The sequence below is a fragment of the Rhinatrema bivittatum genome, chromosome 1 (assembly GCF_901001135.1).
Source record: "Rhinatrema bivittatum chromosome 1, aRhiBiv1.1, whole genome shotgun sequence".
Classification (NCBI taxonomy): domain Eukaryota; kingdom Metazoa; phylum Chordata; class Amphibia; order Gymnophiona; family Rhinatrematidae; genus Rhinatrema; species Rhinatrema bivittatum.
In genome coordinates, this window is record NC_042615.1 from 695,930,072 (window position 1) to 695,957,091 (window position 27,020).

Consider the following 27,020-nt stretch of genomic DNA (forward strand, 5'->3'; position numbering starts at 1 on the left):
TATAGAAGTAAATCCTATGGACAATTCAATGGCATATATTGTAGCAATTTTCAAAAGCCCACATTATTTATTTATTTATTTAGAACTTTTCTATACCGATTTTCCAGTAACAGAATTACTGATCAATTCGGTTTACATTTTGAACAATAACAACAGTGACAAGTAAATGTCTTACAAGGAACAGGAAGAAAATAACTTGGAAATAATATGTGGGTTGATAACATAAAAAGTACTATATACAAAGCCTAAAGTTGGGTAGAGGCACTAAACAATGGCGTGGGACTGTCAAGAGGGTGGGTATTGGGTTTTGGACTGCCAAGGAGTTGGAGATTGTTAGAAGAATTCTTTTGGTATTCCTTGTGTAATTTTTGGGGTATTCTTTGGGGTTTCAAAGAAGTTCCAGAGCTGAACTTGGATAGTTATTGTGTAATTCTCTTGTTGGTTGTTAAAAATAAATTGAGGTTCTTATATAGCTCACATACTAGAATAAAGTACATTTACTTTAATAAAACCCAGTTTTGCATGTGTAAATGCCTTTTAAAAATCAAGCCCTGTGTTTTTATTAATGTGCATATTAAACATTTTTCAAACCCATGTCAAAAAGATGTTCAGGCAAGTACCAGTATTTGTCTTGCTGTTACCTACTTTACCTTACATTTCCATTCATTTCAGCTGATCAACTATGCAAAACTGCTCCTTAGCTGACTAAAGAAGTCTTAATTACATTTGTCTGCATTTCATTTTATATTTAAAGAGTACTTCAGAACAGCCAACTCAAATGTCAGCTATGCTGAAATGTTTTTGTGAAGGTATTTAATACTATTTTATAATGTTACAAAACAATTGAGGAAATAAAGCATTGTGATTTGACTGGCATTATCAAGTGGATATGAATCAAAATCCTTCACTGAGCAGTAGAAACAAGAGATATCAACCTGTGGCAAGGCAGGCATCAATGCTGTCACACTGTGCTTTAGTCTCATTGAAATTTCAATGGAGACAGATGAACAAAGAACAAAAAGGAAGATAGCTTTCCAACTTATTCTGAAAGAAAAATATGCATTAAAAATGTCCTTGGACAAAAACTAAACATAATATATTCCAGCGTATATATTACAGGATGCTGATGCCATCTACTGATGAATGTACTGAAATCCTTCAACTCACACCCTTATGTCTTTCTTAAATACCAGGAGAAATAAAATAGCCACCCTTGTAATGAAAGCTTTTCTCAGTTACTTAAGAGGTAACAACACATTAAAGTATTTGTTCTCTCTTAATCCCTACTAGTATTTATCAGTAATTCACTCTACAACCTTTCCTCAGACAGGATCCAGCAGATTTTGGAGGGCAATCAAAAACACTATCTCTCTATTTAGCCACAAAACTATCAGTTAACTATTAAGAGAAATAATATATGAAACTGCCAATTAGATACTCACTCGAAAGTCAGCTCAATTGGACTGTTAAGTCAGCTAATTACATTTATAGCTACTCAAAAACTGACAAAAAAATGAGTCAGGTCTACAAATTCTTACAGATATCTTGGGGGGAGTCTTAAAAATCAGCATGTAAGAGTAAACAGTTTTTGTAACTATATTTAGAAACATTTATAGTCTACTTATAATGGATGATCCATGCTAAGTGGATTACAATACAGAATTACATCACGATATAGCATTTCACATAATTTGACATAAAAAGAAATAAACCCATACCTAATAAACCCATGCCTAATAAACAGATAGCACTAAGCTTTTAGCCATCTGTGAAATAAATCATCAATACCGTAAAGAACTGGATAAGTGGACCCAACAATAGAGAATGCCTGGCTTCCACCTTAATTTAGATGGGCATTCTTAAATAGAAGAAACTGCTAAAAAAAAAACCCAAAAAAACCCTTTATCCTGAGACTGAAGGGCCCAAGAGAAAGTATAAGAGTCTAATAATTTAATAAATATAAAGATTCACCCATTTTTTAAGTCCATTGGTTTTACATGGAAGAAGACGTCAGCAGCATTCTTCAGTTTTAAGGTGTTTTACAATCTAACAAGAAATACAAGTTGGCTGTTGTCTGAATCTGAACATTGATAAACCTAGGTTAATTTTCTAAAGTCAATGCATTCTGTAGTTATCTGATGTAGAATTTCAAATTGTCACATGTTATCACAATCAAATCTTAACTATTTGATCAAGACAACAATAGCTGACAAGAAGTTCAACCCAGAACTGAAGAAACTTACTATTAGGATTCAGCCACCTTCCCAGACTCTTCAGCTTCAAACATTCACTGCATGGCAGGGAGCAGCCATTGCATGCTCTGACACATGTATTACAAAGACCCGGTGAAAAGACGCATAGGGCATGCGTGCGCATCTGTGCACACTATTCTGCACACTCTGGTGAAAGTGTCAGGTAGTTGCCCCATTGATGTCGTCACACACTCAAGACTACTTAGCCTGACTGGACCTGGAGTCCTTGCCTTGGTAACAGGTTCCTTGGCCTGGCCCTAGTTCCTGCCTCCAGATACTGCTCCTACCTGCTTGCTGCCCATCTTGACTGTGTACCATTCTGGATTCCACCTGTTTGCTACCTGTCTCAACTTGGACCGTTCTGGATTCTGCTTGCCTGCTGCATGCCTCAACACACAACAGTTACTGAATTCTGCTTGCCTCGACCATGGACTGCCTCCTGGCTTCTCTCTCTGATTGTGTCTAGGGATCCCCTAAGTCCTGCTGGCCATCCGCACCAAGGGATCAACCTGAGGGAATGATGGTCGGTATAGGTGAAGCCTCCCCAGGGCTCTCTGGCACGTCCTCCTGTGGTCAGGTTCATCTGTGGTGCTTCTTGCTGCCTCATCACACAGGGATCCACATCCCCACCTGTAGTCCAAAAGGGCTTACAGAGTAGCCAAAGGGCTACCCCTCTGACATCAACAAGGGCTGCCCTCCTAACACTTACTTTATAAGATGTGCACATGCGCATGTACACAGATATGCATGGATCTGGGGCAAAAATAAACACCCCAATCAGAATCCTCATGTCCCCCTGACATTTCCTGAAAATCTGGTATTAATAGTACAACAAACGAAAATATTAGTTTATTAGAAAATTGAAGTTAAATGTAAACAGGTATGATTTGTATCTCTACAAGAATGTCGGTATAGAAAAAATAAAAATAAATAAATAAATATTAGGATAGTTGCTTCAGATTAGTTAATCTCAGTATTTCAAATATAGTCTTTGAACTGAATGAAAATTACGCAAAGCAAATCAGTTATTTAAAATGTGCAGGTAACATTGCAGGATTCATGGTCAGTACCCGTGTTCCATGTATCAGTTATGCTGATGTATTACCTTGGACATCACCATTAGATTACTTTTCATGCACTTATAGCCAATATTTTGTTTTCTTAGATATTTCACAATTTCATTCCTTAGCCCCCCAGTCACTACTTTCAATCACTGAGTTTAAGAATTAAATTATTTTTTAGTTGTACATACTTAGGGACTTTTGTTTTCAGTTTTTATTTTATTTTTCCTGGGAATTTCAATGTGATTAAAAAAAAAAAAAGTCAATTGAAAAATGACTTCCACTGATTTTTTTTTTTAATCACACTGAAATTCCCTAGCAAAATACAATAAATGAAAAATGATGGTCACTACATACACTTTAAAATTAACATGTGTAATATAGCATTGGATTTCTATCAAGGCCTACATTTAACTGAACAAACATCTTAAAATATCAATGGCAGAGAAGAAAAGTATTATTTTATATATAACAATAAAGTACAACCTGTACAACAGTATTTCCCAACTTTTGCAAGCACAAGGCAAGCAATGCGGGCATGGAGAGAATTCATATGGTCAAAAGAAGGGAAAGAAGGGCTAGGGATGAACTTAAAGCCCCACTAGTGTTTCTTCTAAATTTTAAAACAAAAGGATATAGGGGGCAGAGAAACATATGAAATCACCACAATGAATCTGTTCCTCTATATACAAATGTAGGACAAGGGAGAAGTTGGTGTAGTGTGGGAATCAGTTACCATAGTTGCTGCATGGGGCTTTGCTGCTCCCAACCCTCGGAAGGGAACACATCCAGTGCTCAGTGCACTGAATTACCATACTCCAAGGCTCATGTCACTAGGAAAGAGAGACATGCATGATTACACATGTTCTCATAAAAGAGTTCCTACAAGTTTAAGAACTGGTATCTCAAAGCTGTAAGGTCGTGAAAGCAAGGCCAAGGTGCTAGGCCTGGATCTGAGCTTCAGGCAATGGTGATTTTTCCACAGTTCACCTGATCAGGTCTTAAACACTGGTTGGGAAACACCGATGTACAAGTTAATTTGCAGGATTACAGTAGCTCTGTGCCAAAGAGTTCGCAATCTACACAGGCAGAGAAGTTAAATTGTGGCAGCTCTTCGGTGTACGTTCACATCTGTGATCTAACATGGTATGGTATCTTTGTACAGCTCTGTATTCTGAATGTAATATAGGTGTAGTACTGGACACCTTTAGTTTAACACTGTGCGGTATATAATGTAATGTACAGCCAGAATCCCCTTATCAAACTCATCCAGTACAGCAACAGAAGAATCAAAAGTACTGAAACTGAATATTACAGTCTTTATTCAGAATGCACCAAGTTGGCAGGATTCATCAAGTTCTCATCCTCTAATTTCCAATTCCTCTTGCCTTAGCTGCCATGTCCCTCCATTCTTTCATTGTTCTCACTTGCGTATGTTCACCTTGCCTGAAACTTCACAATGTTATTCTCATTGCTCTGTTCCATCTTCTCAGCTCTTAAATTCAGGCAACTTCTTTTATACTAAACTAGCAAGTTTTCTGAAAAAGTATCTAATTAGTAATATTGTTTCTGTTAACTAACCAATTCATAAGCTAAAGCTAATTAATAGAGATCATGCTAGACTCTAAAGCTAAAACACAAAACCTAAAGCTGATCAGTAAAGAGAACATATGAGCAAGTTCTCTTCATGAGGCTAAGGGACTTTCCATCATTCACAGAAATACTGCTATGACAAAATCAGAAACAAGAGAAATAGTTTATATTTACTGACAGTTTCGCCTTCAACATTCAATTTTTGTTCAGGTTGTTACTGCTCCATTTCGCAGTTTTCATTCTGTTAACCCTAATACTCCTTTCAGGGTTATCTTTTACTGTTGCCAAATCCAACCCTGGAACTGGAATCTGTATTTTTGTCCAAAAGCTTGGTGTGCTTTATGTTATTTTCACCTATACGGTGCTAAGAGTGTGTTGCGTTCGTGCCAGCTCTAGCCCTTGCTCCACTCTCTCTACCTCTGAGGAGACTCCCTTCGGTTGCTGCCGCGGCATCTCCTTGCCATTTCTTCCCAGAGTCCCTGGGCTGGCCTGACACTGCGGATCCGCCATGTTCCTGATGACGTAGGGCGTGCGCACCGAAGTTTGTACCAGCAAGGGCGCGAACCTCGAGAGCGACCCCCTGTAGTGATGTCATCCGCTTCCAACATAAAAGGTCTTTGCTTCGCTTACAAATCGAGTTAGCAAGGGATTGATTGCGGGGATCTTCTCGACCCGCTTCATTCTCCGCTGCTCTGCCTCTTCGAACTTACCAGGGGTACCTGCTCCTCGGGGGCTCTGCTCTCTCTTCTTGTTTTCAGATTGCTAAGATGGGATCCGGTACTCGCTCCTTGAGGGCCTATGTCCCTGAAAGCTCAGAAGACTCCCTATTGCCTGGAAGCGATCGCAGACGTGAACATTGTGAGTTTCTATTCCAGTTGCATATAGGAACCATTACTCGCTCCTCGAGGGCCCATGTTCCTAGAACTCTGAAGATTCTCTTCTGTCTAAGACGCTATCGCAGGTATGGAGATCGTGAGTTATTACAGATAGGAACCGGTACTCGCTCCTCGAGGGCCCATGTTCCTAAAACCCTCCAGACTCTCTTATATTTCAGAAGCTATTTCATATACAGATATTGTGAATTCTTATTTCAGTTTGCATATAGGAACCAGTACTCGCCTAGAGGCTCTTGTTCCTGAATATACTAACTATTTTCTATTGCCTAGAAACCATTACAGAGATAAATAACTGTGAGTTACCATCACTCTCTCAGAGCTGTCCCTGGAACCAGGTACTCGCTCCTCGAGGGCCTAACTCTCTCCAGCTACTGAGCCTTCTTATTAATCTATGTGAGTGTATCATCTACTTCTGGTTATGTATCCAGCATACCCTGTCTACTCACTATCTCTGAGTCTCTCTCTACAGCTCAACAAACCCAGAGATAGCAGTTCCAAGATCTGAGGGACTTCAGCCCTGCCGGGCACATCAGCTCACTACTGCCACCTCTGGTGGTTCTACTACCTGTCTAATAAATAAATATCTGTGTCTGTCTCCATACTTCAGCCTAGTCGGTGGTCCCTCTCATGATATCCTCCTGAGGGCGCTGTCATCTGCCATTGGCCCAAGGATTCACCATTCTACATTAGGGTGCTCATCTCTCACACTTCAAGAGCAGAGTACAACAAACTGCTACCTTGCAGTCTAACCCTCAACTGTTGCTAACATCTCCTTCCTCAGGAACTGTATCATAACCAATTGCTACTTCTTAGCAGGAACCATACAGATGGCCAACACCTCCCTTCAGGGGAACTCTTGTATATCAGGTTGCCACTCTGTGCAGAGATCCATAATAGAAACTAACTCCTCCTCTCTGGAAGAACAGATCTTATATGGTTGCTGACTTCTCCCCTCTGGGGAGCAACTCCATAACAGTTTGCCAACAGATTGCTAACCCTAGCAGAGTCGCTAACAGATTGCTAACTCCTCCCCTTGGGAGGAGCAAACCCTAACAGACTGCTAATTTCTAGCAGTTCCTTCAACAGATTCCTAACTCCGCAGTGTAACCGATAACAGATTGCTAACTCTGCAGTCTAACTCACAACAGAGTGGGCAATTTGCCATCTTGTTAAAGCTTTAAAGGTGAATTTTAAAAGCCCGGCACACGCATTAATTAGGGAGTGTGTGAATAAGTCACGCTCGCACATGCAGAGTAGATTTTAAAAGCCGTCCAAATACTTGCGTTATCTCCCACTGCACGCAAATGTCCAAAGTTCTCAACAAGGGGCGTGTGCATGGTCTGGGTGGGGCATGGGCATTTCAGGGCGTGAACCAGAGATGTCAGCGTAATTACTTATGTATATGGGAGCATGCTTAGATCCCCTGCCATGTAAGTTTACTTCTGCTATGGAGATGCAAGTTATAAAATAAAGAAAAATAGGTAGATCTACAAGGTTTTAAGGTTTGGGGGTTAACTGGAGGGTGTAAAGGCTATTAAACTAGGGGGGGTTTGGAGGACCTACACCTTAACTGGATGAACTGGGGATAAACTGGTTTCACTGGCAATGGTGTTGGCACATACCACTTTTAAAATTCCCCGGCTTACACAGCAGAAGCGGATTTGCATGCACATGTGACATAGTAAGGGCAAAGGGCCGTCAGCTGCCAGTAATCAAAATGGTGTCGACGGCCCTTTGCCCTTACTATGTCACAGGGGCTACTGCCGCCATTGGTGGACCCCAGTGACATAGTGAGGGCAAAGGGCCGTCGGCGCCATTTTGACTACTGGCAGCTGACAGCCCAAGTCCAGGAGATCGCTCCTGGACCCCTCTTGGACCCCCGCTGGACCACCAGGGACTTTTGGCAGATCTTGGGGGGGGGGGGGTCAGGAGCGTAGGGGATTGTAGTAAATTAATTTTGGAGGTATTTGGGGGGCATCAGGAGGGTGGGGGGTTTGGTTAGATTTTTACTTTTTTATTAAAGATTTGTCTGCGAGCCCTGGACCCCCGCTGGACCACTAGGGACTTTTGGCAGGTCTTGGGGGGGGGGGGGGTCAGGAGAGTAGGGGGTTGTAGTAAATTAATTTGGTAGGTCTTGTATGGCTCTCACGGAATTACATTTTAAATATGTGGCGTTTATGGCTCTCTCAGCCAAAAAGGTTCCCGACCCCTGCTCTAAACACTGTGGGTCTCATTGATCATAGACTTTTCCTTTAGGTACAAAATGATAAAAATAGAATCAGGTTGAATGTTAAATTGCCAGCCACAGCAAAATATACTGATGTCAATACTTCTTTACAAAACTAGTTTGAACAATGTGTTACTGTTTATCTCATAAGCATTTTATTTCATTTTTACAAAAAATATGTAAAATAAGATTTTATAAGGATATATACTTTTATGTTATTTCCTTAATTATCCTGGTATTCAAAGATAAAGTAGCGAACATGGTTCTCCCCAATTATAATACTAGCTCATCCAATTGAAGCAATTCAGCTCCTCATTTACATCAAAACCTTTTTGTTTTTAATTTAAAAAAAATGAATACAATTTGTTTAATTCCAAGGATTATATTCACTTGTTATAACAGCTTTAATAACTTGGGGATATTTCTTGTGTGCAGCTATGTAAACATTTCCATAACAGTGCATGTGTTAAGCTATCTATTATACTGCAAGTATCGCTCTAAGGCCAACCACCTTGTATGAACTTATTTTACACTGTATTATTTTTGTCTTTTAAACTATGTATGTATGCTTGTAAACCGCCTAGACGGACATGTAAATGTCTTAATGTGCGGTATATAAAAACTTTGAAATAAATAAATAAATTACTGGCTGTATGCTTTATTTTAAACAGTTAAGGCATACAGATTTGGCTATGAGAACTAAAATAAAGAGTACAACCATTTTTACAGTATATCCTTACAGTAGTCATCTTTGGTGAATGGTATGTGGCTCATAAGGAGTGCAATATTTAAGGAATGAGTTTCCTTTTCTATCTCTATAAAGGTTGCATGACAACATGGATTATAATGGTAGATGTTAACCCTGCCTGAAGCACCATACTGATATGTTTACTTTAATTATAAGAGTGCAGTTTATTTCAGTTGATTAGTTATACTGAATAGCAACACAATTATATGTTTATAAATATTGCTTCTATAGAAAATATAGCTTATCACAAGGAAATCGCTGGTTTCATAGGAAACCTCATAAGATGAATGAAAATTAAATTACATCTCTGCAGGCAGACAAACATGAATGACATCTTTTATGTAGCTGTAGGGTAAAAGTAGCTCTGCTGAGTATCAGCATGGCAATAATATGACAGCAAGCAATCAAATGCATTAACTACAAAGTTCAGTTATCAATATCGATTTTAAGGCAATAATTTAAATATACGTTCCTCAACTAAAGAATATGGAGCTGCCGTATTTACTATGTTAACCAATTAAACTTCAAATACTATAAAATGTACTCTTTAAGGAAGTATTTCTTCTTTACTCTCATATTTCTCTTTAAAGCATCGCCCACTAATTTGCATTACATCTGCAGAGTTTAAGTCTATTATTCTACAAGCCTATCTTAGTAGTGTTTAGTTTGTTCTATCTGTGTTTCGAGTCTGAGGCAGAACATTTTGTATTCACTGCTTAACTATTTCTATATATAGCATCTAAACAATGTTGACAAAGTCTCATCATTAAAATTAAGATTAGTAAAATATTAAATGTATACAGTGGTTCTCAACCTAGCTGTTGCAAGATGGAAGAGCACCAGCAGCCCAGGCAAGCCCATCCTACAGGCTGCTAAAGAAAAGCTGCCCTGCCACCCCACCTACATCACAGCAGGGAAAATGGTGGCATGCAGTAGCACTGGTACATTGACAGTGCATGCCTTGTTCCAATGGTTCCTGTTCCTTTATTCACATTTCCTGTTTAGAAAAAAAGAAATGGAATGGTAGGAAAGAGCAGACCCCCCCAGTTACCTGTGCAACCTTTTTCACGATTCTGCATCAAGAGTTAGCAAATTCAGTGGCAGAGTTTTCAAAATTCTGTGGCAATTTAATGGCAAATTTGCATAATTTTGCATAAAGATTGATTTGAAGTGAATATTTTTAACTGAAAACCATTTTGAAATATTTAAACTAAATAAAAATACAAAATGTATTAAGTACAAAAATCTATTTATCAAGTAAAGACATGTTCAAACTGTGAAATGTGACTTGTTTTGAATTGAAATACAGTGCAACCATCTTTTACATTTTATTGAGAAATTCCTTGCTTTTCCAGTATATGAGCTTATATATTCGGAAAATACAGTCAACAGCAGCAGTTTGTCATGCTGTTAATTACACAGAAAAATGTGCGCACATATATCGGGCACATGGTAGCAGACTCTAAAAGGGGTTGAATTAATACAACTTTGAAAGTTTTCAGCAGCAGTGCAAGTCATCAAGACTTTTTATGAATTGAAATTAATGCCCTCTCTGCCAGCTGTGCAATACTAGCAGTTTCAGACTTCCAAAAATTAAACACTTCCAACTCTCTGTAGCAATTTATGGTTAACCACAAAATCAAATACCAGAACCTTTGTATAAAGTTTTTCTGAAGGGACTTCACTCTTTCCAGGAATTAAACTAAAATCATCTTTGGTTGGATAAGTATTTAAGAGATCTATGAGATTTAAAACATTCTGACTACTTCCTCTGTCCACTGCAAATTCATCCCCCCCCCCCCCCCCCCCCCAATTATGTAGTTTTAGAGCTTAAGATTTAAGGAGGTAGTCAAATTTATAGAGAAACAGACAGCTATTAAGAATAGCTAATTAATCCTTCTCTCTACAGAGAACCCTATTTACACATAAGCAAAATTGTTTAATCTGTCAACAAGCAGGTATGAATTAGCCATTAGACATGGGAAGTTTCAAGCTGAGGGCTGCACTGTGAAGCATATATCAAGAGACATGGCCCCACTAAGTGGAGAATGGACTATTAGGTGTTCAGGTTGCACAGAACTGTTTGTCTAATGCTACTGTCTCCACAGAACATGTTTCCAAACAGTAGCAGGGCATGAAGGTAGGCACAAATGACCAAATAGCAGCTTTACAACCATTTTCAATAGAAATGACCCAGAGATGAGCCACTGAACTCTGGCTCATATCTGTTGACCACTGACAGAAGAGTTAAATCTGCAAGCCAGACAACACAAAAGAGTGTATTATATAGTCTGCTAGCCACCTGGAAAAATTTCATTTGGAAAATGGCCTTCTCAATCTATTGGGATCAAAAGATATTAACAGCTGAAAATCGAAATGGTGAGGTTAAATTATCTTTAGGCAATATGCTAGGGTTCTCTCACAGTCCAAGGAATGACAAGCTTGTTCTCCTCTGTTCATATATCTTATAAAGAATGTAGGTAACATAATAGCTATGGAACATATATACATTCTGAGGGAATACGGGTGGGTTTATAGGGTGAATATACAAACTAATACCTGTAATTCACCTACTCTTTGTGCCCAAGTGATGGCCACGAGAAAACTCTTCCCAGGTGAGAAACGTCAAGCTGCTGACTCAAGCCGTTTGAATGAAAGTTTCATGAGTTGAACTAGAATTACAATGATACCCCAAGGCACTAGAGGTTTCCGTCCCTAGGTGTGGAATGCCATAGTCCTCTCATGAACTTGGAAGACCCAAGGATGGAGAGAGATAGGAACCCCTTCCACTGCTGTTAACATGCTGCAAAGGTGCTGATATAAACCTTGACCAAAGAAGTGCTAGGGTCACAGCACAAGGGATCCAGATGCTTGATCCCTTATTGAGAACCTCTTCCACTTGAAATTATAAGAGCTTCTAGTTGAGGACTTTCTAGTCAAAATCAGAAATCCTCCATCTCCTTCAAAAGGAACAAAGATGAGACTATTGTGTGTTTAACATCCATAAACTGAGGGACAAGGATAGAAGGTTAGTTAGGATGGCAGAGCCCAGTACCTTCTTGAGTGATAAGAGTTGGATAAATCCCCAATGGAATCAGAGACTAGATTGACAGGCAGATGAAATATGAAACCACACTTGCTGTGGTCATGCTAATGCAATGCAAATTACCCTTGCTTTGTTCTGAAGGACAATCTGGACAGTTCTAGCAATTAGAGGAATGAGTGGATATACATAATCTAGATATTCCAGTATAACAGAAAAGCATCAGGAATTGTTTTATAGATGCTTGGATGCATGCAGCAGAACTTCTCAGCCTTCCTGTTGATTTGGCTCAGCATACCTCTCTTCCAAATGATCTCTGCTACTCCAAATTGTCATCACAGTACCTGACAAAAGTAGAATCTTGCCTACTACAAACTTACAAATTGATTTGTAAGTTTGTACTAGGCCTCCCAGCTTCATATACCAAGCCTCTACAAATGGTACAGAACACAGCAGCCAGAATCCTTACAAACACCAGGAAAATCGACCATATCTCCCCAATACTCAAAAACCTGCATTGGTTACCGATTCATTACAGAATCATGTACAAATCCATCACTACCATCTACAAGGCCATACACCAACACACTCAGCTCGACCTACAAATCCCCTTCCAAAAACATACATCCGCCAGACCCATCAGGGAAACCTACAAAGAAGCACTCCAGGTACCTCATGCCAAAACGTACCTACATAAATCTCTCAGTCTCAGAGCTTTCTCCTCAGCAGGTCCACCCCTATGGAACTCTATCCCACTGGACCTGAGACAAGAGCCCTGCACACTAACATTTAGGAAAAGACTGAAAACTTGGCTTTTTAAAAAAGCATTCCCAGGCCTGGATTGAATCCTCCACCCAACAGCACAAACACTTATTCAAAAATTGGATTGAAATAAAAACCACTAACTTCTCACTCATACCCAGCACCACCCACTCATACCCACCACCCCTCACTCATACCCAGCACCGCTCACTCATACCCAGCACCGCTCACTCATACCCAGCACCGCTCACTCACTCATACCCAGCACCTTTTATTATGCTACACAACTGTATCATACTGATTCATTTTTGCTATACAACTATATTATTGACGCAACTGGCTGCACTGTAAAGACTCTACTGTTCAGTTGTCCCTCCCCTTTCTAGATCCAAGTTAATTCTCCCTGTTTCATTGTAACTTTCTCACATCCATACTATTGTTTACGATGTTTGAACTTTGAATATTGATTACTATGTTACTCCCTGCCTTATTCACATTGTTAAATGTAAACCGGGTTGATGTGATTCTTGTCATGAAAGTCGGTATAACAAAATAATAAATAAAATAAATTTGTTATACACATTTTGTGCAGAAAAAAACGGATGGTTAAAAGCAGACTATTGTGTAATTTGAGGACTTCAGGTAGAGTCAGTAAATTGAAAAAGGGCAAGAACTTGACGATAAAACTTTTAAAAAATATATGAAATATTCAAATAAGCATGTATATTCATACACATGGCAGGGCATTAAAAATACATAGGGACCTTCGTTTTCAGTCTGTATTTCTTTTTGCTTTGCCTGAAATTGCAAGGTTAGAACAAAATATAAATCAGTGCAAAAATGACTTTTCCGCTGATTTTTATCCTGTGTTATATCAAAGCCATTTTGCCATTGCCTTTTTTGTTCTAACAGTGAAAATCCTAGGCAAAACAACTGAAAACCAAGGTCCCTAATTATACACTACATTTAAGTATTAATATAATCCAGCATTCAATTTAGTGGACCACAAAACATTGTAAATACAATGTGCAGAGTTGGGGATTATTAAGATGGCTTTGAGTAGGTTCACTGATTTTTTTTTATCAAATAGATCTGCTAGAATATATGTTAATGGGAATTTCTTCTACTATTACATTGTGGGGTCCCTCTGAGTTCACCATTATCGCCGTTATTTACCTTTTTTTTTTAATGCTCTTTAATGAATGTACTGGTAAGTTGGGGCTGAGCAGTGGCATACTAAGCATACAAGGGGGGCGATAGGGACGGTCTGCCCTGGGTGACAACAGGGGGAGGGGGTGGCCATTGCCATCAGCACATAGAAAGGTCCTATGGCAGCTTCAAGTGACATGCTGGCAGGATTCCCACTCCCTGCCAGGAAAAGCAAGGTCATATGGAAGAAGAGGCTGGTGGCATATGAAGAGGCGGCCTTGTGGTGCCGCCATTGTTTCTCGGAACTGACCGCAGAAGAGGCCCTGCTGTGCAGCCAGCAACCAAAGAAGTGGTCCAAAATGTGTGTGAGAGAGCAAGAGACTAGCCCTGTGAGAATGAGTACTAGGTGTATGAGAGGGTGAGTGTATATAAGAGTGAGTGTGTGTGCCTATGTATATATATGAGAGGGTGCCTGAATGCATGGGAGGATGGGGGTAAGAGAAAGAGCACGTGAGAGACTGAGGAAACTTGTGTGTCTGTCTCACACACATACAATCAAACTCCCTCTGTCTCTCACCAAGAGTGTATGTGTTTGTGTGAAACAGAGAGAGCATATCTTGTTTGTGTCTATGTACCCCTAGTCCACGACAACCTCAGGATGACAGGTATAGAGAATGGGGGATTTTTTAAAATCTTTGTTTTAATTACTGGGTATTATTTGATGTCTGCTGTTTTGAAATATATGTTATCGATATTTAGGAAATTTTAAAAATGTGTACAGGCGCTTCTAATTATTGATTATTCTATTCATCAGCAGTTTTGAAATTTATATTTTTTAGTATGGTTTTACTATTCTGATTGATTTATATTTCTTAATTGTATTGTTTTGAAGAATAGTGATTTTCTGCTTTTCCACTGTTGCATTAAATACACAATCTGGCTCGTGGTTTCCAGTTCAGAGTGTGTGTGTGTGTGTGTGTGTGTGTGTGTGTGTGTGTGTGTGTGTGTGTGTGGAAGAGAGACAGAGGAAGCATGTGTGTGTTAGCATGTGAGAGAGACACAGAGGAAGTGTATGTGTTTCTCTCACACACACGCTTCCTCCATCTCTCACAGAGAGAGAGAGAGAGAGAGAATATTGTGTGTCTGCATGTGTGGCCCCTGTCTATGACAATCTTAGGATGACAGACAAGGAGATTTTCAAAATACTTATTTTTAATTACTGGGTGTTATTTGATGTCTGCTGTTTTGAAATATTTTATTGATGTTGAGGAAATTTTAAAATGATTTACTGTGCGGGGGTGCCAAAGGAAGTATCCATACCTTGTGCCAAATACTTTAGGTACGCTATTGGGGCTGAGGGGGATATTTATACACAGATGATGTACAAATTGGGGTGCCGATGGGGAGGGATAGGTTAAAGGTTGTTTTAGAGCTAAACTTAACCATGTTAGGATTTTGGCTTGATTCACTGAGAAATTAATATTGAATTCTAAAAAGACAAGAGTTGTTAATGGTGGGCTGTCTGATGACTGAAATGTTGCTTGTACATGTAAGGGTGGGTTCTGAAGTAGTAGAGGTGGTGGAGTTTGTGAGAGATCGAGGGGTATATCTAGAAGCTCGGATACATTGGACTAACATGTCTCATGTAGCTCATTGGAGTTTTGGAAATTGAAGTTGGTGAAGAGACTGTGCCCATATTTAGATACTGAAGTGTTTAAAACTTATTTATGCTATGGTTACTTCTCACCAGGACTACTTAACAGTCTCTGTGTGGGCCTCCCTAAGATGCTCATGCATAGATTACAGGTGGGTCCAGAATGTACTCCACAATGTGTGAGGGTGGGGTCTAGATGCTCAAAGAGAGCAATATCTCCCCAGTGCTTTGGAAAATTGTACTGGTTAACAATGAGGGCATGAATAGAGTTTAAGACCTTAATGTTAACTTTTCATGCTTAAGGGGGCTGAAGCCTAAATATTTGAATGATAAATGGAGTTATGTTCCAGGATGGCAATTACAATCTAGCCAATGCCAGTCGTTGATTCCACCATTTCGAACTATGGGTGAAATTTGACTGATAACAAGAGCCTTCTCATTGGAAATGAGAACTGAGAATTATGTAACTTTTCACAGGAAAGTTAAAACTTGGTTTACAAGATTCTGATGAGAATTATTAGGTTTTTTTTGAATGGAGATAAGTGGGTGGTTGGATTCTGTGGGTCATAGGAGGATGAGAAGGGAGATGAGGTTTTTAATGTTGGTTCTATGTATTATGGATTTTATTTGTATGTTTGGCTTTGGTATCTATGATATTATTGTGCATGTTTATATTATAAATCGCACTGGGCAACCTTGTTGGGTTGGTGATGCTATTAATCAGAATTTTTAAATAAAATAAATGAGATTGAAAATTATACAAAACAAAGATCAGTTTGAGCCAGAAACTACACAGATAAATTATGACTATAGGAAGGGAATCAATGAAGCAGCAAAACAACAATGTGGATAAAATTTTACAGAGGAGAGATGAAATGTAACCCTTGTTGGAGTAATATGCAAAATAAGACAAGCTTTTTCTACGCATAATTCTCTATGCTACTACCTCGTGCACTTAGGCTCACATGCCTTTTGGAACTAAATCCTGGGAACTAACAGAATAATTTGTTTTGTAGCAAGCACAAGCTGAAAGATTTCTGTTTTGTAATCTTTTCTTTGTGAAATATTTTGTACTATTTTTAGCTCTAATGCCAGTTTTATATTTAGGGTACACTGCTCTGGTATGCACTTATCAGATATAATGTGTTTAACGATTACAGCACTCAACTAAAAGTTAAAAGAAATCCTACAAAGTGAATTTGAATTGCCTACTGCACAGCTTCTGACATCTGAGGCATGTCCCTAATTCCCTGTGACTGAAAGTTTTGCCAAGAGAAAGTAAACATCCACTATCCACCTCTTTTTCCTCTCTCCAGATGTACTCCTGCACACAGGATGCCAGAAAAGTGCTGCTAGGCCCTCCAACCAACAGGTGGCTGAAAGCTTTTCAATATTATAACTGTAAAGTGTTTTAGGATGTTTGCATAAAAGGCATTAAATCTGAATTTGTGTTACTACAATCAAAATCAGGTCTTATTTGCTTTTTATAAGATCAGCAAAATATACTTCATTTTCAAAATTAGGTTTTATACCAACCTTACAAATTAGAAATTTCAATTAACACCAAACCCAGGTTCAATTAACACAGGCACACTAAAAATATCACTACACTTTGAACAAAAACATTAATAACTCAATTTTTAAGTCTGTTAAACCTAAAGAAACTTGCTTCCAAGTTACTATAATAATTAGCATTTACACTACAGGTGACACTATAGTCTCAGCAACACTCTATATGCAAATAACCATCTAATTAAGCACTGCAGACAATAATGGTCCTTAAACAGTACTGCCCACTATTCAGGTCATTAAGGCAGCACGATTTACTGTTTTTCATTCAACAATTAAAACAAAAATGTTTCCCAGTTTGTTGTTCCTGATGATAAAATAACTTTTTTAAAATTTATTTTCTATTGCCACTCCCAATATATGTTTGGACTCATTAAAATGACATATAAAAATCAAACCCACACACATGAATATATCACAAAGGCTTGAAGAGTGAAATCAGTAAAGAATAATTTAAAAATAAAACGAGAGGAAGTGAGAAATTACTTAACTAATAATCTCTTTATCCTTAAACCAGACATGAATTCAGGACCAGTGGGTTAAGCACCTCTACCAGCAGATGGAGATGGAGCAAACTGACAGCACAGTATATACACTCCTGCAGTAACATCAGCCTGCCAATACTCTTCAAAAGCCAACTGTGGACAGACTAGCAAAAACTTGATTAACAGATAACCATTTCAGTATTCAGCCAACAGGAAACACTGAGCCCAGACAAAAAATGTAGCAACACTAGTCTAGGGACTGGATTAACACTTACCAGTAACCTCTGGAACACAACTGTGGAGGGGGACCACAGCACAACCATTTGGCAGCCAAGCACAGGAAGTTGAATTAATCTGTCTGGTTTAAGGAAAAGGAAATTATCAGGTAAGAAGCAATTTCTCAATTCCTAGCACCTAGACAGATAAACTCAGAGCCAGGGGAAGTAGTATAATGGGTACACGATCAATCAAACTGATTGACAGGTGAGATAAGGATGACAGCAGCCAATCAGCGTTCACTTCCGGTCTAAGCCCCGCCCACGCCCCGCCCACTCCCCATAGAAGTGAATGGGGGCATAGCCATGCCCCCTCCCGCCCTCTACCACGCCCCCAACCACACCCCTTCCGCCACAGGCCCCACCCCTTCCGCAGCCAATCAGCGTTCACTTCCGGTCTAAGCCCCGCCCACTCCCCATAGAAGTGAATGGGGGCGTAGCCACGCCCCCTCCCGCCTCATCCCGCCCCTCCCACGCCCCCAGGCCCCACCCCTTCCGCCACCGGCCCCACCCCTTCCGCCCCTGGCCCCCGCCCAGACCCCATCGATGCTCCTCCCCTCCCAATAGAAGTGAATGGGGAGCCCCTCCCACACCCCACCCCCAAACCGCCCCCCCATGATGTCACGGATGACCCCGCCCACACCCCAACCCCAAGCCACACACCCCTGTGACGTAGCGGGTATGACATCACCGGAAGTCCACCCCACACCGCCCCCCAAAAACACACCCCCTAAAACGTCATCAGAAAGGGTCCTGTCGCTTTTTTAATGATGTCAGTATTAATGGACTCTGGCTGTTTTTGATGATTTCACCGGAAGTACAATACAAAAGTCCCGAAATATGCGCTCCTAGAACCTCCTGAGCCCAAGCCCACCCCTCCAAGCCCTTGCTGTAGATAGGCATGCCCCAATAAAAAAAGTTACCAGAGAGCAGGCAGGAAACTGTGACTCATTCTGTACACAGAGACGGAGAATCCAATTACACCCCTTCCCTCCGCCCCCTCTGCCTCAATCCGACCTTCCCCCAGACCTAAATCTGAGCAGAGGATAATTGAAAGCAGTGGGGGGGTGTAGGTTTGCAATGGTGAAACACAAGGCTTTAGTTTTGTTTTAAAAAAAACAGACTTCTGTATTTTACAGCCATATAAAAAAACAAGAATGCACCAGCGGATCTTAAAGAAAATTTATAATGAGCCAGGAAATACCGGCAGTTTTGGCGGTATAACACCTCTTTTGCAGGCAGCTAAAGCATGTATGCCGTCTGTGACCAAGAAACAAGTGATTGATTGGCTTACAGAACAAGATGCTTATTCTTTACACAAACCTGCTAGGGTACGATTTAAAAGAAATAAAACCATAGTGTCTGATGTGGAGTTTTGTTTTAAAAAAAAACAGACTTCTGTATTCTCCCCCACAACCCTTCCCTCCTCCCCTCTCTGTTAGACACGCCCAAACTTGCAAGACCGGATATAGAAATAATCATGTGATAGTGATCACGTGAGAACAATCTTCAAGCAGAGTTGTTGTAATTGTTCCTGAAAATGGCCGTATATGAAACACCTAAGCGTCTTGAAATGAAAATCGTTCAACAGCCAAAACTAAAGAGGAGCCATAAACGAAAGCGGAGGGCAGAAGAAGAAGGAGGAAGCACTGACCCAGATTTTGATGAACTTCCGTTGGGGCAAAAGCTTTTTGATTCGCAGGATCCAAACTTGATCAATGAAAATGCTTTAGATTCTGAAGATTTAGAGCTGCACAAAGCTGCTCTGGATGCCGAAGCAGATTATTTGTTGGAAAAGCTTGAGTGTAAGGTAAGAAAAAATCTCTTTCCTTCTAATGATGCATTTTAGGGGTGGCGTGTTTGGGAGCTATCTATAATAGAGAGTTTGTTTAGAAGAGGTTTTAATTTAATGTTTTACATTATGTTTTATAGGAAAATGAAGGATCTTTACAAACAGAAGAATATGGAGACACACCAGGTATCAAAATGAACTGTATTTGCTGCTTCTGTCCAAATATAAAAGAACCAGATACATGTGATCAAAAAAAAAACAACAATCCTGAAGATGTGCACGATTTCAGCTGGTGGAGCTATATAGGATTCCCAAAACCACCGCCGGTGCATGGAGTTTTTCGAAAAACAACATTTAGATCGATCGTAAGGGTGGCTGTCTATAGTATTCTTAAAAAATGTCTGTCTGGCATACGGTATGAAAATTGCGAAGGCTGTGTTCTCGACGATCCGAGTCAGGATGATCATAGTTGCGTTTATTGGACTGCCTCTGACACACAGGAACAATTAAGGACCGCTTGTAACAGGTTGTGCCTAGAACGTGTTTTGAATCTTGTGGTACTAGCTGCATATAAACGAGGTGTATTAAGCCTAAACAATGACGATATGAATCTGATCATATATCTTATACACAGTGTGAAAACTGCCGAAAATCCTGTTCAAAAACTAAACAGTTTGCTTAAACCTACAGATGAGATTTTAATGATAAAATATATAAATGCCATCATCTATGGTAGAAAACACCAGTCCTTTTTTAAAAAATGTATAATAAAGCAGTCTTTGTTTTTTTCTTGTCTGTATTTCAGAAGTATGTATTGACAATGAAATACTTTGTAATATTTTAACAAATTTTGCCATGTGTATAAATTAGTTAATAAAAACAACTAATAAATATATCAGAATTAACAAAATGTGTCAATTGTGCTTTAAGGTGATATGGAAGTTTTTAGGGGGGGAAGTTCTCTGGATCCAAGATCTGTAAATGGTTAATCTAATCAGAATGAGACAATGTTTGGAAGGGAAAAAAAAAAGACCAGAATGACAAGACATTCAAGAGAGGCCGATTTTTATTTTGTAAAGTGCCCCAAGACCTAAGAGGGCTCTGGTAACACACTACCTTTCATGAACAAAAGGGGGGGATGTATATTGTAATGAGGTAGGTGCGGATAGTTGTCTGGGACACATAATCTAATCAGGGAAAAACAATGGTCAGCAAAACATTAAATCACAAAAAAAAAAGGTTCAATATACTATAGTTTTGTGAATGGGCTTCAGATCTAAAGAGATATTGATAATACATACAAAAAGCCCTGTAAATGATAACCCAAGCAAGAGAACAATCTTATTCTATAAGATGTCCATCACATGACAGAGAGGCCAGGTAGCTTTTTTTTTTTTTTTTGTTTCAATACACAGGTTTTGAGGTTTGTTGGTGGTTACGCCCCACCTAATGCTGGTGATAAAAGGGTATAGCCGGTGACTAGAAAAGATTCAGCAGTCTGGAGTTTGAAACAGAAATGGATTCTTCAAACAAAGAAAGGCAGAAGCCTGTGTTTATTAATAAAATGTCACTTACGAAACGCAGAAAACAAAGGAAATTAAAAGGTGAGTTAATAGTTTTAATGTATATTTTTAGATATGATTTTTAAAAAAACAGTAGTAAAAACAGTGTTTGTCTGTTTTATCATTAGAACAGGAAAATATTGCAAAATCAGACACACATTTGAACATAGAAGAAGAAGAACAGCCTGGATGCAGTAATGCCTTAGACAAAAAAAAAAATAGATCAACAAGGCATTTCTGACAGCAATACAAATAATGGTGAGAAATAGGTTTTCCTTAATGTCTATGACCCCCCCAAATGTCTCTTTTTTTCCTTCATAACAGTCAACGAAGCAGAGATCTATTTACAAAGACATCAAAAGTGTGTGTGACCCTGTGTTTTTTTATTTTATTTTGTAATTTTTAGAATGTGAAAATGGTGCAAACAAAACTATTTCCAAAAGAAAGAGAAAAAAGTCTGAAGATGCAGTTGAAGGTAAGAAGTATTTTTTATATCTGTACGGGTAAAACAACAATTAGTTCACAACTGTGTAAAAGAAAAGGTATTACCATTTTTTGTTTTTTTTACATAACAGACCATGAGCAGCATATGCCAAAGAAATCTGACGAAAGACCGTACAAAAAACAGAGAGATAAACAAAAAAGTAAGAATCTATACTGTTATAGTTTAAGAAAAATTCTTCTTAAAATATTGCAAAAAAAAAGTATGAGCCCACCCGTGTTAATTATTATTATTTTTAATTTTAGACCGTGAAAAGACTGCAAAAAAGCCTATTTCCGAAAGAAAAGATGAGAGAGACAGCAACAGACCTGTGCACAGGGAGGAAGTAGAGAAAGAATGTGAAAGCATGTTCTTAGATAATTGTACCGATGACAATGTTTCAGGGGGGTTGGTAAATAATTGTATACCAGAGACCTCTGAAAATGCAGCTGTAGAAAATGAACCGGTTAATTTTGTGCAATTTGTGAGAAGGTGGAACCGTGATTTAGAAAAATTTAATGGCGTGCTTTATTCAGAGGAATTTCGTTTTATTAATTTAGATAGAATAGATTCTTTCATAGATGCGCAAAATGTTGTGAGACAAGGCATACAGCATGTTCTAAATGAAATAAGCCATAACGTGTCCCCCCATGATTATATACAGATTCATTTACATTCTACAGGTTTTCATAATTCTTTGTATTCGGGAAAGTTAAACCCTCAGGATTTGAACGCTGATGATTTCTTAGATCAAGTTAGTAAACTCCTGCAGAGTTATAGAGAGATACAGTTTGGTGAGACATTCCGCATAGTCATTCTTGTTATAAGGAACAGAGGGGGGCGGGTCACGAAGGGTTTTAAGGTCTATTCTGTACAGTCAAATCATACATAAAAAGAGAAGGCATTTAATAGACTTGAACAACACAGATAATAAGCTCTGTTTTGCAGGGAGTGTTACAGCGCTCATGTCACCAACAAAGCTCACAGATGCAGAGCTATTAGACCGTGCTAAAAAACTGCACACAGAGCTAGGGTGGTCAGAACATAAAAAGGTCATGCTAGATGATGTCTCAACATTTGAACAACATTTGGGTATAAACATAAGAGTTGTGCCTTTATACAAAACAATGGGGGTGTTTTAAGACAAAGGACAGACCTGAATTCCAGAAAACTGTATTTATATTGCTACATGATGACCATTTTTATGGAATCTTAGATGTAAAAAAGCTCTATGGGGAGCGAAACTTCTGTCATTTTTGCCAGAAACCATATAGTCACGATCATAATTGTACATTATGGTGCCGTCTCTGTTTAACAGCAATGTGTGTAGACAATATCGGGGTACAACAGAGATGTCCGAAATGCAGGCTGTATTGTCGTTCTCAAGAGTGTTTAGAAAGGCATACAGTTCTGGCTTTAAAAAAAGAAGTTGAGTGTTTGCTTAAAATACTGTGCGAAAAATGTGAATCGTATGTTGATAAAAAACATAAATGCCGGGTCAGACAATGTAAGCTTTGTTCTGAGCCCTTGATCGCTGGTGACAAGCATTTGTGTTTTATGCCCCCTATTGATCATGCACAAATATCTGAAAAATATATATTTTATGATTGTGAATGTGTTCAGGAAACAGGCTTTCACGTTCCAAATTATATATATGCAACAGATTTAAACAACACAAGAAACTGGGAGTTCAAAGGTCTTGAGAGTATTTCTAAGTTTGTTAAGATTTTTTGTGACAAAAAGTTCAAAGGATACACCTTCATAGCGCATAATTCTAAAGGCTATGATGGTTATTTTGTAGTTAGAGAGCTGCTAAAGGAAAAGAATGATGTGCGCTTGTTAGCTCAGGGTGCTAAGCTCTTAGAAATCACGATAGAACCCCTGGGTATACGGTTTAAAGACTCTTTAAATTTCCTGCCCATGAAGCTTAGCAAGCTTCCGCAAGCCCTGGGGTTTCAAGGCTGTAAGGGTTATTTCCCGCATTTTTTTAACACCAGGGTTAATCAAAATTATGTGGGACCTATGCCCGGTGTTGAGTATTATGGAGATGGGTATATGATGTCTGGAGAAAGAGAGGAGTTTTTAAAATGGTACAGGGACAATCAAAATAACACCTTTGATTTACAAAAGGAGCTGGCCTATTATTGCCAACAGGATGTGAACATTCTGAGGCAAGCTTGTGTCTTATACAGAAATGAAATCATGGCTTTGACAGAGAGAGAGGTGGTTGTAGAGCAGGATGGTGGATCTAAAACTGTGAAAAGGTGTATAGACCCCTTCCAATATATAACACTGGCATCTGTGTGCATGGCTATGTACAGGTTTATGTTCTTAGAACCCAAGACCGTGGCACTCGTCCCTCCAGACAACTATCACAGACACACAAAGAGATATTCAACACCCTCTATACAGTGGCTGATGTATACAGAGGCCACAGAGCAAAATACAGATCACCCATGCTCTAAAGGGGGGTGAAAAGCAGGTGGGTCCCTATTTTCTTGACGGTTATGCACTTATTGATGGGGTACCAACAGCTTTTGAATTTAACGGCTGTTTTTTCCACGGTTGTCCGAGCTGTTATAACGATAAAGACCAGAACCCCTTAACGGCTACAACCTTTGGTTTTCTCAATTACAAACACAAATCAAAGCAGATTTCCTGAAAAGAAGAGGGTTTAAGGTCATAAGCTTGTGGGAACACGAATGGAAGAGAATGGTGAAAGAAAATATCAGGGATTGTGCAGACTTTCTGGTTAAATCAGGCCTGCCGCAGCAGCTAGTACCCAGAGATGCCCTCTTTGGTGGTAGAACCAATGCTACATGTTTGTACTATAAAGCCAGGGCTGATGAAAAAATACATTACTATGATTTTACCAGCCTCTACCCCTTTGTCAATAAAACCAAGGAATACCCTGTTGGCCACCCGCAAATCATTTATGACAGCTTTGGTCCCCTCTCAGACTATTTTGGGCTTGTTAAAGCCAAAGTGTATCCACGACGAAAGATCTTTTTCCCAGTATTACCGGTCCGTGTGAGCGGTAAGCTCATGTTCCCGCTGTGCCGCACATGCGCTGACAACAGTCTGCAGGATATGTGTAACCACACAGATGAGGAGAGAGCCCTCGTAGGGACTTGGTGCACTGTGGAGATGAATGAGGCTGTTGCAAAAGGGTATGTGGTTGCTGAAATATGTGAAATATGGCACTTTGAATGTAAATCTGTCAGCCTGTTTTCTGAATACATAAAAATGCATCTCCGTCAAAAACAGGAGGCCTCTGGTTACCCTCAGTGGTGTACCGATGTAGAAAAACAAAACATGTATATATCTGATTTTTACAAAAAAGAAGGTGTAGTTTTAAGGCCTGAACAGGTTAGTATAAACCCCGCAAAGCGTCAAATTGCCAAGCTTTTCTTAAACTCTTTGTGGGGGAAGTTTGGTCAAAGAACAAACCTACCTGTTACAAGTATTGTGAGAGATCCTGACGATCTGTATAAGTATTTGTTTTCACCCGAATATGATGTTTCATCATGCGATTTTATTGATGATGAAACAGCCTGTGTGACATGGAAGCATTCAAAAGACCGCAGCATATTGTCAGGTAATACAAACATCTTCATTGCCTGTTTCACAACTGCTTAGGCTCGTTTAGAACTGTACAAACTGCTTGACAGTTTGCAAGAACGTTGTCTGTACCACGATACAGACTCTGTGATATTTGTGAGTCGTGAGGGTGCCAGCGATCCCCCTTTGGGAGATTATTTAGGACAGTTGACGAGCGAGATACCCGCAGACGAGCATATCACAGAGTTTGTATCGGCTGGGCCCAAAACATATGGCTACAAACTATCCAGCGGAAAGACCTGTATGAAAGTGAAGGGGTTTACGTTAAATGTAGAAAATTGTAAAAAGATCAATTTCACTAATTTGAAAGACCTCGTCTTTGACTATAAAACTGACGCCGTGGACAAGAGTCCTAAAAAGATACAGGTACAACAATCTGGGATCATTAGAAACAAAAAGACCTGGGCGATAGAGACCGGCCTACTTAAGAAAACACAAAGGGTCGTATACGATAAAAGGGTGATAAAAGAGGGTTTTAATACGCTGCCTTATGGATACTGAATTTGTGGATGTGCGCTGGAGGCACCCATTTTCGTGTATTTTAGCCGGACCGTCAAATAGCGGCAAAAGCTTCTTTGTTAAAAACCTGCTAGATCACGCTGGACGTGTGTTGACTGACATGCCTGATAATATTGTATGGTGTTATAGTTGCTGGCAACCTTTGTATAAAGAAATGCTGTGTAAATATCCTTTTATTACCTTTATGGATTCTTTGCCTGATACTTTTAATGATGATCAACTGTTTCCAACCAATAAAATAAATATGGTTATTATAGACGATTTGATGGCTTCTGCACGTATTGTGTGAAAGCCTTCACACAATACGTGCATCACAGAAATCTGAGTATTATATATATTGTACAAAATGTCTTCTGTCAAGGCAAAACAAGCAGAACTATAGCCTTAAATACCAAATATATGGTGCTCTTTAAGAATCCTAGAGACAAGTTGCAAATCGCTATTTTAGCCAGACAGATGTACCCCGGTAAGTCACGCTTCTTTTAGAAGCCTTTGAGGATGCCACCAGAAAGCCATATGGATATCTCATCGTGGATTTAAATGCTACGACCCCTGAGCGTTACAGATTGAGGACAAACATCTTTCCACCAGAATGGACCATTGTATATTGTGAAAAAACACAACCCCTCCATAAAAAGAAGTGAATATATATTCTCCCCCACATATTTGTTTTGTGTGTGTCCCAGAGATCATGTCTGCTCGCTTAAAGCGGAACCTAGCCCTTTTAAAACTTTTAGTTCAAGCCTCTCCGCAACGGAGAAAAGCTATCCTAAAGGCCGCTTCTAACGATTTAGTGGGGGCCATAGCGGAGATCGCACTAAACACTCTGAGAGGTAATGTTCCTTTATCACAACAGCAGATAAACATCTTGAAAAGGAAACGTCAAGCCATAAGGATTTTGGGTGATAAAAGAATAACACTTAAGAAAAAAAAGAAGCTGGTCAAACAGTCAGGGGGGTTTATCGGGCCTCTGCTAGGATTCGCGCTACCACTCATCACGGGGCTTTTGAGCTAAAATACTAATGCAGCACACAGAAAAAATGTATTTAGTGTCTAGTCAACAACTTGACCGTTTGAGAAGCCCTTCAGTTCATGAGGAAAATATTAGAACCACAGCTGTTCAAAGACTCGATGAAGAAATGAAAGGTATACTTCAAAGTTCTGGTATGTCTGAATATGAGAAAGCCAAACGCTATTCAGAAGTGCTACAGCGCTATCTGGTGCTTAACAGACACAGGGAAATGGAAAAAGAAAGAATAAATCTGTATCTACCCCCACAGGATGATACAGCAACCTCTGCATTTCTAGAGCACAAAAGCCCCCCAGACCCC

The 27,020-nt window shown here is 39.4% G+C and overlaps 1 protein-coding gene across 1 annotated transcript in view; it reads right to left on the reverse strand.

The window, feature by feature from the left end:
* The window catches only part of AP3B1 (adaptor related protein complex 3 subunit beta 1), a 1,093,919-nt gene that overhangs the window by 750,143 nt on the left and 316,756 nt on the right, over positions 1-27,020 (reverse strand).